Genomic DNA, 20648 nt, shown 5'->3' on the forward strand with positions numbered 1-20648 from the left:
AGGGACCCAGCAAAAACAGAAACAAGAGTATGAATGTGAATATTGGTGTTAGAAGGCTACAATACATACAACTTCAGTACATCAACACATTGATGTAAAGAAATATGTGGCCTATCATCCATAGGTAAGATAAAAACGGACTATCTATTCAAAGGCAAGGAGAATATCAGAGCAGGAAGCGCTCTTTCTCATTAAGTAAAACTCATGTTAGAGAAGAGACCCAGTTTGGATCAAGAAAAACAAAAGAAAGGAATCTTTTGTTTTTCTCGATCAAAACTAAAACCCCCCTGCCCCCAACATAAGCAGTTTAGATTTTGCAAGAAATTGGGTTATTCGTTGGTGTGTTAGATAGCACCCACTTCCGGTGGTAACCACAATCCTTGTCAGGGTGTACCCTCAAAGTCACTAAATTAACTTCAGCTCAGCCCCCTGGTAGGTATGACACAGAGCGGCCAGGCTCAACGTGCAGGCAATGTGTAAAGTATTTATGTGGAACTAAAACGATAAAGATTTGAAATGTAAAACAATAAAAGTCTCCAAATGTGTTAGAAAAATAGAGTAAAATATATTAACCAAAATGACACCGAATTGACAAAAATCCAATAAGGGGAACCAGAGAAAAGATGTTTTTAAGTTTTAAGTTGAAAAATCTAAAAGAAGCATAAAGTGACAATGATAGTCAATGGTCACAGAGAATAGGATCTCGGTGCAATTTGAGGCTGAGTGATGGAGACTAGGTTGGATACACAAACTAGGTTTGTCCTGGTCAAATATTTTACTTTTTGACTACGCCCATTAAGTCCCAATCCACCACATGAGTACATTTCTAAAGCCCTCCTGGACATCAGGGGAGGCACTTAGAAACTTGCAGGGTGTCAGGAAGAGGCCACCGACGGGTCTAGCCCAGGCCCAGTTGCCAATGGTTATCTGGGTAGTTGTATGAATAGGTCTCTTGTAACTTGTTGTGTCCTTGTAGCTTTAACAGAAGGTGACTGGAGTCCACTTCTTTGTCCTGGGTATGATAGGGAACAGGTCTAGTCCTTCAAGACTCCACTCAGGTCACAGGTAGCAGGCCAAGTCTTTTTTATTTCTTCCACGGGTACAGAAATGATTGTGAAGGAGTGTTTTGGGGTGCCACATTTATACTAAATTCAGCTGGTAAGTGGGGGACTCCTAGCTCTTCCATAACAATTTGTGGAAAAGTTCGGGAGGACAATCCTACCAACTTTTTATGTTGTTCCTTTAACACAAAGAGCCACAACACGCTATGTTTTTGGGCAATCACAAAATGATCAAAGTCTTTAGCAGAAGACGTAATAGGTGCAGTTGTGAGAGAAGCTCTAGTGTTAGAAGAGGCTCTTGAAGTAAGTAAATCTCTCTGTAAGGCCAGTAATCATCAAAGTAGCATTAGAGGTATGTTTATCCTGTAAATGTTTACTCTATGTAGATTTATTTTCAATCCTTGGAATTGCATTATTCTGCTCTTTAATCTTCTCTTTTATTGGACAGATAGTAGTGGGAACTGATCATGATAAGGCCAACCAAAAATGGGGTGATAGAACCCATAAACTAAGTATGAAGGAAAGATGGTAAATAGAAACCTTGCATACAGTGGATTTTTGCCTGAATGTGGACAGAGAATTCCACACTACACTGTAATTAGCTTGGACTATAAGACTGCTGATTATAAGGTCACTCAACATTGGATGACATACAGAATATCTATTTGGCTTGATTGATCATGGTTAGAGAGCTATAAAAATTTAAATATGTAGATGGATGTATTTGTGACTATGAAGATTGGTAAATAATGAGGTTGTAAAGTAAAGCAAAAACTCTGTTAGTCTGCATTAAGTGAAATGGGTAATTGAAAAGCGATGTAGCTTGTTCTTATGGTACTGGCTAAATGAGGGTTTGTGAGATGGTACCTATAGGGGTTTGAGAGTTCTATGATTCTTGTATACTGATAGAAGTTGTTCACTGGAATGAAATAAGCCATTTAATGAACTCACAATCTTCTATTAAGGTGTGCTAATATTCTTACTGTCTTGGCTACTTGAGAACACCAATGAAATACTTGGGAATGGTCAATAAGATTAGGATTCTTTATGATTTTTTTCAGGAGGGTCTGTGTGTTTTTGTTGGCCTATAAATGTTGAGTTTATCTAAGCAAGGTAGCAGCTGTGCCAGTCCTTATCTAGCACAATAGGATATAGACACAAACAGTTTTATTTTATTAAAGAAATAATGTATGACCATAGGCTTTCTTTACAAAGTCCATATTTTTTGGTGAGATATATACTTAGTGAAATGTGAGCGAATGATGTGTAAAACTTACCACAATTTACATAACCCCTTCTCTGCCAGGCCTTTTCCCCCTCCGGTGCTGAGCCTTTTTTTTGGCTATTTGGGGTAGTTTGCGCTTAGGCCCTCATAACGTTTTGTCCACATAAGCTATCCATGCCAAATTTGCGTCTTTTATTTCCAACATCCTAGGGAGTCTTAAGATACCCAGAGTTTGTGGGTTCCCCTAGAGGAAACCAAGAAATTAGCCAAAATATAGCTAACATTTGTTTGTGGGGGGGAAAAATGGGAAAATAGTGCTGCAGAAAAAAGCATGTGTTTTTTTTCCTGCAAATGGCATCAACAAAGAGTTTGTGGTGCTAAAATTACCATCTTCCCAGCTTTCAGGAACAGGTAGACTTGTATCAGAAAAACAAATTTTTCAACACAATTTTGGCATTTTGGCATTTTACTGGGACATACCCCATTTTTACTATTTTTTTTGTGCTTTCAGCCTCCTTCCAGTTAGTGAAAGAAATGAGTTTTAAAACTAATGGTATATCCTTGACATCTAAACATTTCTGAAAACCAGACAAAATTCTGAATTTAGCAGGGGGTCATTTGTGTACATCCTTCAAGGTTTTTCCACAGAAAGTAACAGCTGAAATAAAAAATATTGAAATCAAATTTCTCTCCACATTTTCTTCTGTAACTTTTTTCAGTTATGGCAGATTTTTAAAAGCAATATACCGCTGTCTCTGCTGGACTCTTCTGGTTGCAGGGATATATAGGGCTTGTAGGTTCAGCAAGAACCCTAGGTACCCAGAGTCAATAAATGAGCTGCACCTTGTAATGGGTTTTCATTGAATGCCAGGTATACAGAAATTCATTTGGTAAAATATAAAGCGTGAAAAATAGGTATCAAGAAAACATTTGTATTACCGAAATGGACATATGATAGGGTGCTGAGACGCAGTGGTTATTTACACATCTCTGAATTCAGGGGTCCCCATACTAGCGTGTGAATTACAGAGCATTTCTCAAATAGACTTATTTTTTATACACTGTCTTACATTTGGAAGGAAAAATGTAGAGGAAGACAATGGGTAATAAAACTTGTTCTTATATTCTGTGTTCCCCCATATCTCCCGATTAAAATGGTACATCACTTGTGTAGATAGGCGTAGTGTCTGTGACAGGAAACGCCCCAAAACGCAACATGGACACATCACATTTTTACATTGAAATCTAATGTGTTTTTTGGAAAGTACCTGGTTGTGGATTTTGGCCTCTAGCTCAGCCCGCTCTAACCGAAACCTAGCAAACCTGTGCATTTTTTAAAGCTAGACAACTAGGGGAATCCAGGATGGGGTGACCTGTGGGGCTCTCGCCAGGTTTGGTTACCTAGAATCCTTTGCAAATCTAAAAATTTGACAAAAAAACACTTTTCCGTCACATTTCGGTGCTGCTAAGTTCTGGAATCTGAGAGGAGCCACAAACTTCCTTCTACGCAGCATTCCCCCAGGCCTCCCAATAAAAATGGTACCTCACTTTTGTGGGTAGGCCTAAAGCCCTCAACAGGAAATGCCCCAAAACACAACATGGACCAATCCAAATGTTTACATTGACAACTGATGTGTTTTTTGGAAAGTCCCTAGCTGTTGATTCTGGCACCTAGCTCAGCCGGCACCTAGGAGAACCTACCAAATCTGTGCATTTTTGAAAATTAGACACCTAGGGGAACCCAGGATGGGTTAACTTGTGGTGCTCTCACCAGGTTCTGTTACGCAGAATCCTTTGCAAACCTCAAAATCTGCAAAAAAACACTTCTCCCCCAAGTTTCGGTGATGGAAAGTTCTGGAATCTAAGAGGAGCCACAAACTTCCTTCCACCCAGCACTCCCCCAAGTCTCCTGATAAAAAGAGTACTGCACTTGTGTTGGTAGGCATAGTACCCGCAACAGGAATTGCCCTAAAACACAACGTGAACACATCACATTTTCCCAAAGCTAGCTGTGGATTTTAGCCTCTAGCTCAGCCGGCACCTAGGGAAACCTAGCAAGCCTATACATTTTAAAAAACTAGACATTCAGAATGGGGTGACTTGTGGGGCTCTCACCAGTTTCTGTTACCCAGAATCCTTAGCAAACCTCACAATTTGGCCAAAAAAAACACGTTTTCCTCACATTTCGGTGACAGAAAGTTCTGGAATCTGAGAGGAGCCACAAACTTCCTTCTACCCAGCATTCCCAATAAAAATGGTACCTCACTTGTGTGCCTCAATACACTATGTGGACACATCAACATTATCAAATACAAAACTACCTGTTTTTGCTGGGGGCAACTGAGCTTTTGGTCAGAGACTCAGCAGCCATCAAGGGAAACCTACCAAACCCAAACATTTCTGAAAACTAGACACCCGAGGGAGTCCAGAGAGGTGTGACTTGCGTGGATCCCCCTGTGTTTTCACAGGATGTAACCCTCTCGGGGACTTAATAAAAATGAAGTGCAGCAGCCGGGTTTTGTTTTTGTATTTAATTTTTTTTTGCCATATCTGTGTATTTGCTGCAAATCGCGGTGAACATTTTAAATGTTTTTTGCTTGGGGGTGAGGGGGTCCCTGTGGGACCCCAGCACCAGAGCTAAGGGGTCAGGGTGTGTGTACCCTGACCCCTTCTCTTTTTTTCTTTCATTTTTGTCTGGGACTCAGCTAAAGCAGAGTCCCTAGATGGCTACCAACACTTTCTGGTTTAAAGAGTTGCCAGCCAATCAGATCTCAGCACAAGACTGGAAGGGGTCACAAATCCTTTGTGTCCCTGGATATACAAATTTAGATTTCCTTTTTCTATAGAAACCAGGTCCTAACTATAACTACCGAATGGTGACCACCACTAGGTAATATATAAAAAGTATTTAGCTGTGATGTTTTCTTAAGGCACTGGTGTGCTTACCAAACAATCTGGGGGATAAAGCATAAACACATCCAAGTGTCCACTAAGCGGGAGATTTCAATTCCATGCAGGGAACATCAAGCCCATGTGTACAACTATGCATGTCAGGTTTCCTGACACTCAAGAGACCCAAATATATGCATGAGCCAGACCACAATAGATTATGCTGGGAGAACAAGGTCAGAGGAAACGCTTACTTTATGAAAATCAAAGACAAAAAACACAGAAACCACATATTCAGTGTGGCCTCACTGCCTGCCTATCAGGGTGAGGGGGTCTGATACCCAGTGATAAAATCCTTAGGGAGTGTAGATGTTACAAATATATGGTTTGGACATGTTTTCCTACAGCCCAGTAGGGATTCTTGCAACCAAAAGACAGGTAGCCTGAAACAACATATCACCTGGAATTGCTTTTCAAATTTCGAAAATATACCTCATTGAGACAGCTTGAATGTATGAAGTATATATACGAGTCCGATTTCTCCACACTCAGGAGACACAGGAAAACTAAGGTAGTGGTCAAGCATCTGAAGGGCTAAATTTCAGCACAATGGAGAGTGGTGGGAATTACTGTGCTACAAATCTGACAAATGTTCCATGCGATCTCTCGGCTAACCAATCAGGGCGACGGATTCGTGGCTAGCATCACTAGATTCCATGGGTCATAGAGAATTTAAAAATTATAGTTTTTATACTTTTCAGATACTCCTAAATTTGCTATCTCTTGTCAAATAAGCAGTGCACTAAAGATAGTGATTGAGACACACTTTGATGATCTAGCTAGCATCACATAATTGATTGAATTGATTGAGGCTGCATTTCCTAGGAAACCCCCACATATTTATTATGACCAGACTACTGCCATTCAGGGACACGTTTCCTTGGTGAGCATTCTGGTATTTATGTTTGTCCATTGGTCTGTTAGAAAAACACAGCAAAATACTTGGAAAATGTTTTGAAATATGAAAATAGCTCCATTATTCAATATATCTTCAAACTACAATGACAGATTGTTATGTTATCTTAAGATACATGTATTTGTATAGCACACTATCACCTGACATGGTATCCTAGCACTTGACAGATGTGTGAGGCTAACCTCGGGGGGGCGGAGGGGTATTACACAAAGTGCCAGGTCTTCCGCTTCTTTCATAATTCAAGAAGAGAGGAGGAGGTTCTTATATGAAGTGGGAGGTTGTTATAAGTTTTAGGAGTGATGTATGAGAAGGGTCAACCTTTCAACCTGATTTGTGAATGTGTGAGCTGTGTGACAGTAAGCATCTGGTAGATTGGAGGTGGCTGAAGGGTTGATCGAAATATATGGGGTTGTCGAGGTAGGCTGTGTCTGTGGTATGTAATAATTTGCATGTGTGAGTGAGGGGTTTGAAAAGTGCGGGCTTGTGAACAGGGAGTCATTGGAGCTCCCTCAAGTGTGATGTGATGTGAGACTAGAGTGGGAGGTTGAGGATGAGTCTGGCAGCTGCATTATTTGTTCTAGGTGCTCTGGACAGCTGCAAGATTTGCAGCAATACATAGCCTCAATGTGCCTCAAAATATACTTTGCATGAGCACACAAAGACACAAAAGAGAACGTGTTTGAACAGGCTAATTGTGATTTTTTTGATGAAATCTCTGGAACAGAGGTGCATATGCACCCTGATATTGAAAGGGTTAAACAGTTGTACAAACTTATTTAACAGCTCAATCCTACCTGTTTGTGTGGGTTCCAGCACATCAATCACACAAACAAGATTTCAGTGTAAACGACATTTGATATCTTCACTGTTAGTGTCATGATCTTCTCCATCTTCAATGATGTGCCATTTGGGGTGCTGCCGTGGTTATCTTCTTAGCCCAAAATATTTCATTCTGCTATGGCTAGTCTGAAACATTTGCCTTGTACACATGGTGTTGATTACCCCGAGTTCCACTGGAATACAGGGTGCCTCATTTTGATATTGTAGTGCAGTTTGTACTTTAAGGGCCACGGAACAGGGACACTGTCCTTTCTTGTAATCTATATTTGTTAATATGTTTTTTCTCAAATTTGATGATAATTAAGAATACACTTAGAAATTATTGAAGGGGTCTTCCTTTCTGTGGTGTGTACCTATTCCAATAGACAATACTGTAAATCAACAGATTAAGAAACTGAATATGACCTAGTAGTTACAATCAAACATAGTCCCCTTGGGAATGCAGGTTAGAATTGAGCCAGCAAATTTCATCAGCAACCAAAAGTATAGTGAGAGTTCCAGTTTCGTGGGCAATAATTGTTCATGTCACTGGATGGTTCTAGTCATCTGTAGCTGAATTAGTAAAGGAAAGTGTCTGAGTACAGAATAGTCACACAACAAACAAAATTGGTCAAATAGCTAGAGATTTAAAGAATTGTAACAAAAATGAGACTGGTCCATATCTTGTAGATGAATATTATTATCAACAAGCTGAAAAAAGGGAAGTTTGTAAATAGAGGACGTCAATACCAGAGACGCTTAGTGAATTTTTCTTATGCTTCCAACTCTGAGGCTTCTGATTCTGAACCAAGCACCAGTACAGACCATCTGTCTTCAAGAACTCCCACACCTGGTCAAGGAGACAGAGGAAACCTCCACTCCGATGAAGGGAGAACTTTTTGTGAGCCGGGACATAGCAGGAGCTGGCCCTGGGGTTGTGGTCCCCAGGGCCATCAGTGGCTACCCAAGCGGCCATACTGCCCCGCCTCAAACTATCATAGCCCAGGGAATGTGGCGGTCCCCACTCACACTCAAAACACTCACATACCCACTCACTAACCCACTCAAACCCTCATGCACCCACTCATAGACCCTCTCAAACACTGATGCACCCACTCACAGACCCACTCAGACAATAATGCACCCACTCACAGACCCACTTAGACAATCATGCACCCACTCACAAACCCACTCAGACCCTCATGCACCCACTCAGACACTGACACACCCACTCTGAGACCCACTTAGACACTGATGCACCCACTCACAGACCCACTCAGACACTGACACCCACTCTCAGACCCACTCAGACACTGATGCACCCACTCACAGACCCAATCAAACCCTCATGCACCCACTAACAGACCCACTCATACCCTCACGCACCCACTCACAAACCCACTCAAACCCTCATGCACCCACTCAAAGACCTACTCAGACACTGACACACAACACAGAAACCCACTCAGACCCTCGCTCACCCAGTCTCAGACCCACTCAGACACACACACCCACTCACAAACCTGCTCAGACCTTCATGCACCCACTGACAGACCCACTCAGACACTGACATACCCATTCACAGACCCACTCAGACCTTCATGCGCTCACTCACAGACCCACTCAGACACTTACACACCCAGTCACAGACCCACTCAGACACTAACACGCCCACTCACAGACCCACTCAAACCTCACACACCCACTTTCACACCCAGACACTCTCAAACCTAGAGACACCCTCTCACACTTATTCTCACAGGAAGAGAGACAGACTGTTCGTCTGTGCATGATGCAGGGTGTTAGAAATGGGGTCTTTAGTTGGCAGAGGTATACACCGTTGTCCAAGTAGGGAGCCCGATCCTAGTAGGGGTAAGTCACAACACAACACAAATTATCCTGTGCCCACCCTATAGTAGCTTGGCACTGAGCAGTCAGGCTTAACTTAGAAGGCAATGTGTAAAGTATTTGTGCAATAACTCATACAGTAACAGTGAAAACACCACAAAAAACACCACACAGGTTTAGAAAAATACATAATATTTATCTGAATAAAATAAGGTCAAAAATGGCAAAAATCCAGCAAAGCACAAGTTGAAATGTCACTTTTTAATGATTTAAAAGTCAAATTTCTTAAGAAGCAGTGGTTGTATCAATGTAACACAAAGCACCTGAATTGCACAGGAACCGCAGAGGAGGAAAAAATAAGGTATTAGTTGGATTTTCCAGTGCGGCACAGATGATGCATAATTTCTTTCCATGCTGCAAGGTGATGCGTTGAATTTCAGGAGCGCAGCCTTGGTTCTTTACTGCGATGAGGTGATATTTTGACACCTAGGGACGATGCAGGGAAATCATTGACAAGCTGGTAGAAAAGAGCAGGTGCTGCGTCAACCTAGTAGGTGTGGCAGTGAATTTTCAGCCACATGGCAGGCAATGCATCATATTTCCTGCTGTGAAGCCGGTGCTGCCTCGCTCTGGTCAGCGTTGTGGCCATTTTCCAGCTGCGATTTTGGCAGGGGTTTACGACGCACAAGGATTTCCTGAAGGGGTGAAGTCTTTGTGGGCCCTGAGACTTCAGAAATAGGAGGCAAGCTCAATCCAAGCCCTTAGAGAGCACTTCAGGAGGCAGGCAAATTCTTCCCAGCAGAGTCAGAGGCCAGAAGGGAAGCAGGGCAACAGGCAGAGCAGCAGTCCTACTCACCAAAGCAGTCCATATGAGTTCTTTGGGCAGCCAGGTAGTTCCTCTGACAGAGTGCAGGTGCAGGTCCAAGAGTGTCTGATTTGGGGGGGTCAGATACCCAGTTTAGATACCCACAAATGCCTTTAAAGTGGGGGAACTTCAAAGAGTGGTTTTGAAGTGCACATGTTCCCCTTTCAGCCCAGTACTGTCTGCCAGGATCCCTGTGGGGGGTTATAAGTCCATTGTGTGTGGGCAGGCCACTGGCCTTTTAAATGTAAGAGAGAGCCCCTCCATCCTTCTGGCTCAGGGAGACCCTTTCAATATGCAGATGAATGCTGATGTAACTGAGTGTCCTGTATTTATAGCTGTCTGCCGTGGATCGGAGACAGGACACAGACCGCAGTAAGTGCAGAGAAACGCCTACTTTCGAAAAGTGGCATTTCTAAAAGAGCAATATTGAATCCAACTTCATCAGTAAGTAGGATTTTCTGTTACCATTCCGGCCATACTAAATATGACCTGGTTACCCCTTTCAAGTCAGAATCTACCACTCAAAAAGTATATGAGGGCAGTTCTAATGCTAGTCTATGAAAGGAGCAGGCCTCACAGTAGTGGAAAATTAATTTAGGAGTTTTTCATTACCAGGACACATAAAACACATATGTACATGACCTGCCTTTTACCTACATAGTGTTCTGCCCTATGGATTCCTAGGGCCTACCTTAGGGGTGACTTATATAGAAAAAGGGGCATTTAAGGCTTGGCAAGTAGTTTTAAATGTCAAGTCAAAATAACAGTGAAACTGCACACACAGGTCTAGCAATGGCAGGCCTGAGACATGGTTAAGGAGCTACTCGTGGGTGGCACACTGAGTGCTGCAAGCCCACTAGTAGCATTTAATTTACAGGTCCTGGCCACATGTAGTGCACTTTACCAGGGACTTACAGGTAAATGTTACCATTTTTAGAGGGGGACCATAAGCACGTTAGCACTGGACAGCAGTGGTAAAGTGTGCACGGTCCTAAAACCAGCAAAAGCAGGGTTAAAAAAATGGAGGAAGGCAGGCAAAAAGTTGGTGGATGACCACCCTAAGGCTTTCAGGTCTAACACAAGGCATGTCCGCAGGTCAGGCCCTGTGGCCAACCCCCACTGTGCACAGTCTTTGGCCGTGTTCAGCAGGGGGTTGGGTGCTTATAGGGGTTGGCTTGCTTAGGCCTGGCCACAGGCCAGTCCTTGTGGCCAGCTCCAGCTAGACATGGGTGAAGGACGTGCAGAGCAAGGGGTTGGATTATTATAGGGGCTGACGGCCAGGCCCTCGGGCTGTCCTATGACGAAGGCCATGCGTGGCTGTGGTTGGGTGTACATATAATAATGAAAACTACTTTATGTTAAAAAAAACTAGAAATGTACTGAAAAACAAAGGTTACAGTGGCGTTATAGTTAGGAAATAGAATTAGGTAAGCCTTAAAAATGCACTGAAAAAAAACAAAGGTTTCAGGGACGTTATAGTTAGGTTCTGAATTTACTCTTTCAAAACCTTGGAACATCAGCACTTATAGTTAGAGTTATTTCAAGTAAATATAACACATGTCTAATTTAACTATAACTCATGCCCCTGCCATGAACAGTTTGTTCTTCAATAATTTGTGTGATAATATTCCTTTTATATTTTTAATGATGTTATAGCAGTTGTCGTGAGTGCTGTAATATATGGGGTAATTAGCAGCACATGGCGAGGACGCAAGTTAGTTCCCTATATCTTTGGCACCGTTTGACGAATCTTCACTACATTTTTTTAAAGTGTGCAGGTGATTCTTGTTGCACATGGGAAGTTTTGGGGTGATTCGTCAAGCTGGGGTTGAGAAAAAGGGGTGTCAAGTACATGCCTCTCCTATGTTAATTCCCATAGGAGTTTTGGACAGCCCAAACTGCTGGATGGAATTTCGCCCCCTCCCCCACAGCCCCAAGGATCGCCACCTACACTGGGCTTATAACAAAGATGATGTGGGGATACACAGCCCCACCACCTCCTCGGGGCTGTCTTGGAATTTAAAGCAGGTGAGCCGTGCGCCTTCTCCCTGCTGCCCGGGACTACCACCTTCCCAGAGCTTACAACAAATATGATGCGGGGGATGCATGGCCCCCCTGCTGCCCTGGGGTCACCCCCTCCCTGGGGCTTTTATGACATTTAATGCGGGTGGTGCACAGCCCTTCACTGTCCTTCACTGCCCCGGGGACTGCCACCTCCCCACTTTCAGACCCTGCGGGGGCACGCAGGGTCTGAAAGTGGGCTATGAGTGGGTCTAAGTGGATGCATGAGTGTGTCGGTGGGTGCATGAGTCCATCAGTCCATTCATGAGTTAATGAATTAGTGTATGATTGACTGAATTTTAGCTTATTTGTGATTAATTTTGATTAATCCAAAAAAATCTTGATTAATAATGAATATCACGAATGGTGGAGATAAATCATTTTAACCCATGATTTGACCCTCAAGTACCCCCATATCACACTCTTGGTGTCAGGGTACCTCCACGCTGACCCCTTATGTTACTTTTCATTTTGGTTTTCAGCCCCAGGGACCATGTCCCAAAACCTTAAAATGGCATCTGCAACCTTGTGTTCAGGTTGTGGTCAAACAATCACAGCACTTATATTCACATGTGCATTTGTGAAAATTCTAAAACATTCACAAATTATTCACAACCTCAGATATACAAATGTATTTTCTCTTTAATATCTGTGTACCGACAACCAGCTTTCTGCCACATTTGGTGTAATTCCATCCATTGGTTTAGGCCGTAGCCTTGTTCAAAGGTCATATAGGAATTAACAAGGAAACACACCTTTTTTAAACCCCCCCACCTTGATGGATCACCCTGAAACTTTCCACATGAAACAAGAATCACTGGGGCACTTTTTGGGGAAAATTTGCAAAGATTTGTCAAGCAGTGCCAAAGATACAGCCAAGTCAAAAAAAAATATATGTATACTTTATTTGGTGTTAATCTGATCAGTAGTTTTGGATAAATTTAAGGAAAATCAAATTTGTATATCTAGAGGCGCGAACACTTTGCAAATCCTCCTGATCTCATGCAGAGATCTTATTTGCTGCCAACACTTCACTTTACAGCAGCTCCCTGTGTGTGGGAGCAATGCTGTCTCTCGCAGGAGGTGGGGAGCCAGCTTGGAACATGGGGGCATTGAGGATCTGCCCGCTGTCCTTTCCTTCTACAAAGTGAAAATCATCCAACTGCATTTTCTCTGCAGTTCTACCTTGTAAAGTTATCTGATGGAGATGCTCAAGAAACAATCACATTGGAAAAGTTACAGACACACAAGGTCACTGGAGACATTTAGGCAGCTGTAGTGTAGGAGATGCACTATACATTTACCCAACGAGGTATCACTTACTAATTAGCCAGTAGAAAGTACTCCAGTTGGGTAGACATTCTGTACAAAATGCTGGCTTCCTCTTGGGAAAAATACGCAAGGCAGGATTCATTCTGGCACAATGCTCATTTCACAGAAGTTGAAGCTCCACTTCTGTGAAGTACTAATCAACCAAATTTGTTGTGCATAGTGAAGGCAATGCAAGTGTTTTTTTTCCTCTGCATTTTCACCTCAAAAAATTATCTGAAAACTTTGATGGAGGGGTTGGGTGGTTATAGGGGGTTGGCTGCAGCAAGTACCTGTGGCCATCCCCCTGCTGTGCATGCCCAAGGCTGTGCATGGCGTGAGGTTGGAAGGCTATAGGGGGTTGGCTGCAGGGCCTAGCCACAGGCCATGCATGGCCAAAGGCTGTGCATGGTGCGAGGTTCATGTGTGGCCACCCCCCTGGTGCATAACCTAAGGCTGTGCGTGGTGCAAGGTTGGGTGGTTATAGGGGCTGGCAACAAGCACCACTGCATATGGCCGAAGGCAGTGCGTGGCACGCGGTTTTATTAACGTATAATAATGAAAATTATTTTACATTAAAAAAGTAGAAATTCTCTGAAAAAGCAAAGGTTACAGGGATGTTATAGTTAGGAAATAGAATAAATAAACATAGAAATTCACTTTGAAAACCACAGGTTACAGGAACATTAGGCTCATATTTTAAACGTGCAAAACCGTAGAAGTTCACCTGTTATAGTTAGAGTTATTTCATGCAGCTATAGCTCGTGCCTTAAGGTAACTATAACTCGCACCCTCGCCATGCACTGCTAATTACCCCAGATATTACAGCACTCATGACATGTTTTATAACATCATTGATACTATCACTGCAACATTTATAGTACAATTGTTGGTGAGAAAACTGCTGATGGTGGGGGTGTGAGTTGTAGTTACCTTAGGGTACGAGTTATAGTTTCTTGAAATAACTCTAAGTATATGAGAAGAATTTCTATGGTCTTGTACTTTAAAATGTGAGCCAACCTATAACATTGAGAATGATGTTCTTTTCTCCAATGTAACAGTACATCAACTGTTTATATAATTTAAACAACACTACTAGTCTTACTTTCTTCAAAACAACCAAATGTGCGTTCTCGCAAACCATTGTGAGAGCCAGACAGGAAGTATATCCACCTCGTAGTCCACGTAGGGAATTGTGTGTCCGGCCCCCACATTCTTCTCACAGGAACTGCAAGTTTGCAACAAAAAAAGAAAAAGAAAAAAAATAAAAAAAAATATATATATATATATATATATATATATAGATAGATACATATATATATATATACTCTACTGACTTTATTAATAAAGATTATCTTTCAATAATAACTTATAAAAGGAAAAAGGACTCTGTACATCAGATTAGAATAAAAATCATAAGTTTACAATCCTCACAAGAGCCACCCATGAGCCTCCCGTGAGAGCGACCATACACCTAAAAAATGGGTGTACATAGTGAAAGCACATAGTTAACAGTATAGGAAAAACAAATCCATGTATATTTGAAATATAAATATGTTGTTTATGTAAAGATAGATACAAGACTATGAAAAGTGTGTAGGGGATATTTCTAAATATGTTAGCTACAATAACTAATACATTTAATATTCTCAGCACAAACATTGTAGGAATAGTTAGTTTCTAAGTATTTATAAATACATTTTTACCTAAAAACCCCAAGGAATTTACAGCAAAAAAGGTTACAATAATTTTATATTCAGGTGTATTAAAACTATCTGTTTTCGTTTTGAAAATAGCTTGTAAATTCACTGAAAAAAACAAAGGCTAAAGTAACATTAAAGTTAGGTGAATTTCTCAGTGACAACTTTATTGTTTTGAGCTAAAAAAAACAACATAGAAATTCACCAGTTAAAATTAGGAGCGCTAACAATAACGTGCGCCCCTGCCATGCACTGCCATTCACTGCTTATGACCTTTCATATGACATATGTTCTATGACATTTATGACATCACTGATGACATCTCGTGTGTGTGTGTGTGTGTGTGTATGTACAACAAATAAAAATAATTAAACCATGACACTAATAATTTTGTAGCACACTGGTTGTGACAATATTGCCATTGAGTATGATAGCCTCTGCACAATAATTTAATGATTTCCCTCAAGTGATTGCTACTGGACATCTGTTTTGTATACATGGCTATGACCAGTCAGGTAGTGTATTATTCAATTTTTTCTTTTTATTTAACCTTGTGCAGAAGTTATCCATTTTAGTATCAGTTGTGGACATACCTGTTTTTATATCGTGCAGCAATGTCTTCAATTCAGAGTCAGTGGATATTTTCTTTGCATCAGTGATGATGGGTGTTCTGAATAATATTTAATTTACTATAGGTGGAAAATGAGCTCTCAAATCTGGTCCAGGTGATGCTTTTGAAGGCATTATAGTGGTTCCTGCATAGTTTTCCATTGGCTGTTTCTTGTTGGATTTCATTCCAACCAGGTGCTGAACCTCATCTGAACAACTCCTCTATGATTTCCCAAATCCATTTGCCACCTGTAACAATTTGCAAGATACGGAAGCACCTCATAATTGAGCATGTCGTTTTGACTCATTTAGAACTCATTTTCTGAGTCCAACAGTTTAATCTCTCTTAATCCTCCAATAATTTCATGATGCAGTTTTTATATATTTGCTTTAACTAAATTAATGAGTATTTTTAAAATGCCAGGAATGTGTGCTTGTGAGAAATGGGGTTGTTGGTTGAGGGACTGTGACCCTTTCTCAAGCAACAGCCACAACGATAGTTAGTGTGAACCACAAAAGTCACTAAATTAACCTGTGCTTAACTCTCTGGTAACTAGGTATTAAAGCAATCGGACTTAACTTAGTGGTAATGTGTAAAGCACTTATGCAACACACAAACAGTAATAAAAATGAGAACACAACACAACAAAAACCTAATACCAATCTAGTAATATAGAGTACATTTTGATAAATCATTTGAAATCAAAATAATAAAGATCCAATTAATAGAACAGAAGCTACGCAATGTCCAGGATTTAAGGTAAGTATAGTGCCTAAAAGCACAAAGTTCCACTTGTGGCTGTTTAGTCATGCAGGACTGGGTAAAAGTCACAGGTTCAGGATCCGCATAATAGAGTACATGCCAAATACAGGGACCGTGTTAGTCCAGCTGAAAACGTTACCTTCTATAATCCAGCGCGTAGCAAGAAGTGCAGGCCCGGCTTCATGGATGGCCTTCACTGTAGTACAAAGATCCTATCAGGCCTCCTGGATGGTCGTTGCTGTCAGTGCTGTAGTGCAGATCCTGTGTTGCCGGATGTTGCTGGCCTTCACTGTAACGCGAATAGTCAGGTTCATCAGAACTGCACTTTGGCAGTCAGTGTGGGCGGCAAGATCTGGGCACCAACGGGCCCATTCATTGAGACGAGGAGCCCAGAACATCAAGATTTTATCTTTTTTTTAGAAGGAGCTCAACTGATGCCCCACCAAGGGTCCAGGTTCTTAGGTGTATCTCTTGAGGATTAGAAACTCGCCACAGAAAAAAAACAGCAAGACCCAGCAGGTTCAGGAAGGTCCAGTACAGCAGGTCAGCTGAGCAAATGCAGAGAGGCCTCTAGAGTGTATTGTGTCCCTGTAGCTCAGATCAAGATGTCAGTCAGCTGACCCTTGAGGTAATTTCAGCCTGAGATGCAGGGTGCAGGTTCAGTCTTCCATCTCATATAGCAGCGTAGGCCACTAGCAGCAGAGCTATAGTATCCATAGTTCTAGGAGTGCACTGAAGATTGGGTTTGAGGGTTCAATTTTTAAACCTAATGCCCACTTTGACATGGAAGAAACATCTGGAATTTTCCTCCTCCTGAAGTGTCTGGAATTTCCTGCTTCCTTTTCCTAATCCCGGACTGTCTGCAGGCACAATCGGATGATATAAATTTCTTTGTGTGTGAACTGAGGCAGTGTCCTTGAAGTGCAAATGTGACAGCTGACATCTCCATGCCTCCAGGCAAACCAGGATGGCTCATCCTGTCAAAGTCCAGTCCCTCTATTGTGTGGCTGTCATGCAGGAATACTCAAAGGCAAAGTGCCAACCAAACCTAGTCATGCAACCCAGGAATAGGCTGCAGGCACCAAATGGTGAGGGCAAGAAAATGCCAACTTTCTAAATTGTGACTTAAAATCTGATTTTACCATTAAAGATGGTTTTCAGTTACAATTCATCTGACACCAAGCTTTTCTACCTTTTCCCAGTCAAACAGTGTCACTTATTAAATGTAATAGGGTAACCCAATTTTATCCTATGGGAGAAGTAGGACTTACAATAGTGGAAAACTCACAAATCCTTTTCCAACTTTTCAAATACATTGTACCCTGCACTATGGGCTATTTAAGGATTAATTTAAGGATAACATATGTATTAAAAAGGAAGATTTAGGCCTGGAAAAAAGGTTCATTTTGTAAGTTCGAAATGACAGTTTTAAAATTGCACACAGGCTGCAATGGCACTTCAGAGGCATGTTTAAAAGGCTACCTAAACGGGGTGACACACTCAGTGCTGCACATCCACTAGGAGCATTTAATTTACAGGTCCGAGGTTAATGAAGTACCAGATTACTAGGGGCTTATCAGTAAATTAAATGTGCCATCTGTTAGCCAATTTAACCATGTTTGGAGGAGAAAGTACACTCACTTTAGCACTGGTTAGCAGTCGCAAAGTGCACAGTCCTAAAAGCCAAAAAAACATCTTAGAAAACAAGAGGGGTAAAGGCAAAACCTTTGGGGGGAACCTGCAGAGTGGGCCAGGTCCAACAATTCCACTATATGGACTAATCATCCCACCGTACTTAACGCTGTTTCCCTTTAATGGGTCTGGTTATTGGAGGGAAAGTGGCAAATTGCATTTTGAACCAAAAACTGTCCAACTGTGAATCAAATCGGAATTCAAATAAATAATGGTTTAGGTTAATCTATATAAGCAAAGTACAATAAAGATTAGAATGGGAAAACTCAAGGGTGAATGACAAGGTATAACCTTGGTTAATAATTAAAAACTATTTCGGAAAGAACAATATAATAAATATTACAACTGGATTCATTAGAATTTATAAGATAAAACAACAGCTCACCTTCAGAGTCCTGTTTGTACATCAGAACTGCTATCCAGTAATTGTGGCTGACAGCGCATTCAATAGCAATTACTAGGACACCCATCAAGGCCTTACAGACAGAACCTAAAAATTAATAAGTCACAGTGCAGTGTGCAAAGAATATTAGCCTAACAGGCAATTAACATCAACAATTAAACGTTAAAGTAAATTGAACTTTTATATGAAGTGTACAGTGGGGAAGGATCATAAAACATTTTGACTGGTGATATATCATTCCCTTGGTGTTAAGTTAAGGCAGTGCATGCTCTAAACTACCTTTACTTCCGTTTTAAGAAATCAGGATTCGGAATCTGGTAGTATGTGACAAAAAACAACTGTCAATATTTGTTTTGTTGTTACGGGGTAATGTGTTTTGTTGTTTTTCAGATGCTGTGCTTTTGTGCTACATTATTGTGATGTTATTTTGTTGAACTGCAGTTGTGCTTTGTTTTGTTGTGCTGTGTTGTGTCCTGTTCTGTTGCTTTATGTAAGCCATTGTGCTATGTTCGAATGCTGAATTTAGACATATCAGCAAACACTGTTACAGTTCTAGGCCAAAGCAGCAAACGCTTTGAAAGTTCTAATGATAAGCAACATATACCACTAAGATGGTAATATATCACTGCTCCAGCTCTTCAACGACTTAAGACACCAATCAGCTGTTGCAGAAACACAAGGCCTGACTGGTGATATTTAATTTTCTTTGGTGGTAAGCTAAGGCAGTGCTTGCTTCAAACATCTTTTACCACTGTATTATGAAATCAAGATTCTGAATCTGGTAATATGTGACGAGAATGTTTGTACAGAGTGTTGTTGTGGTGGTGATGTTTTTGTTGTTTATATGTGCTGATGTGTTTCTGTGCTACATTTTTGCAATGCAATTTTGTTGTACTGCAGTTGTCCTGTTTTGTTTTGATTGTTTAGTTGTGTTACATTGTGACCTCTTATGTTGCTTTGTTTAGTTTAGATATGTCAGCAACTGCTGTTACATTTCCACCACAAGGCAGCAAAGTTTCATTGACAAGCAACAAGTTACCATTACGGTGGTACAATAAGGCTGTTCAAGCTCTTCAACTACTTAAGACACCAATCAGCCCAAAACTGTGGGAGAAACACAAGGTCTGACTGATGCTATTTAATTTGCTTTAATGGTGAGTTAAGAGAGTGCTTGCTGCAAACAACTTTTACCACCGTATTATGAGAACAGGATTCTTAAGCTTGCAATGTGTTACAAGAACATTTTTGTAGCTTTGTTGTGTGGGATTTTGTTGTGGTTGGATGTGTTTTGTTGTTTTTTGTGCTTTAGTGAGCTTGTGCTGCATGATTATAATATGACTTTAGTTCTGTTGTGCTGAGGTTTTGTGTTCTGTTCAGTTTTGACAAATTTGTTGTAATGATCCCTTTTACTTTTTAATTGTGTTTCAATTTCACTGTGCATGCTATTGTCATTTTCAGTTGCTTTTACACTGCTATGTTTCCAGACATAAGTAGCACATGCCTTGAAGGTTCCTATAACAAGTAACTTTTACCAGTGTCGTAGGTGCTACAATAGTGTTGTCCAGGCTCCCAAGCTACTTAGCCATCATCCAGCCCAAAACTGTGGCAAAGACTGTGGAACACATCATGAAAAAGTGTGCAGAGTGGAGCAAGATGTACACACAGTTTCTGAAACAGTTTTGGGCTTTTGGGCTTTACTTACCACCTTAGACAGATGTAAATGTCTGCTTATCACTAAAGCCTAAAACCAATGTGCTGCTTTTGGCCAGAAATTTAGCAGCATTTTGAACATGTCTAAAGTAAACAACACAACATAACACAATACCATACAACGCAATAGCACCACAATCAGAATACAATACTCCTCCACAAAATACCACATCACCCCAACAACAAAAGACCACATGACAATGGTGCACAAATATTGTTGTCACTCAATAACAGCTCCAGAATACCGTTTTCATATCATGGTTTTAAAAGGTGTTTTCAGCAAGCAATGCCTTAATTTACCTCCAAGAACATTAACTACCACCAATCAAAAATGTTTTGGGACACTGCCCTTTGTCTTTACATAGCACCCAGTGCTCACGTTGAGCTGGATCCCAAACTATGTTTGACTAGCTGTATTTGGTGTCCTTGGTGGTAATTGGTATCATTTGGTGTGCGCGGTGCAAACACATGTCACCACCTTATTATAGAAAGCAAACTTTGGAGGTGGTTCTGCATGGCAAAATTGTGTTTCTATATTTGTGTTGTTGTCATTTTTTACTGTTTAATTGTGGTGTACCCTGTTCTGATTGTGCTGCTGTATTGCTTTGTAAATGTATTTGTGTTATGTCCTGTAGTTTATTATAAATATGTAAACTCATGCTGCTACATTTCTAGCCAAAAGCAGTAAATACTTTTAAAATTCATGTGACAAACAGCCA

This window comes from Pleurodeles waltl, chromosome 9 (genome assembly GCF_031143425.1).
Source record: "Pleurodeles waltl isolate 20211129_DDA chromosome 9, aPleWal1.hap1.20221129, whole genome shotgun sequence".
Taxonomy (NCBI): domain Eukaryota; kingdom Metazoa; phylum Chordata; class Amphibia; order Caudata; family Salamandridae; genus Pleurodeles; species Pleurodeles waltl.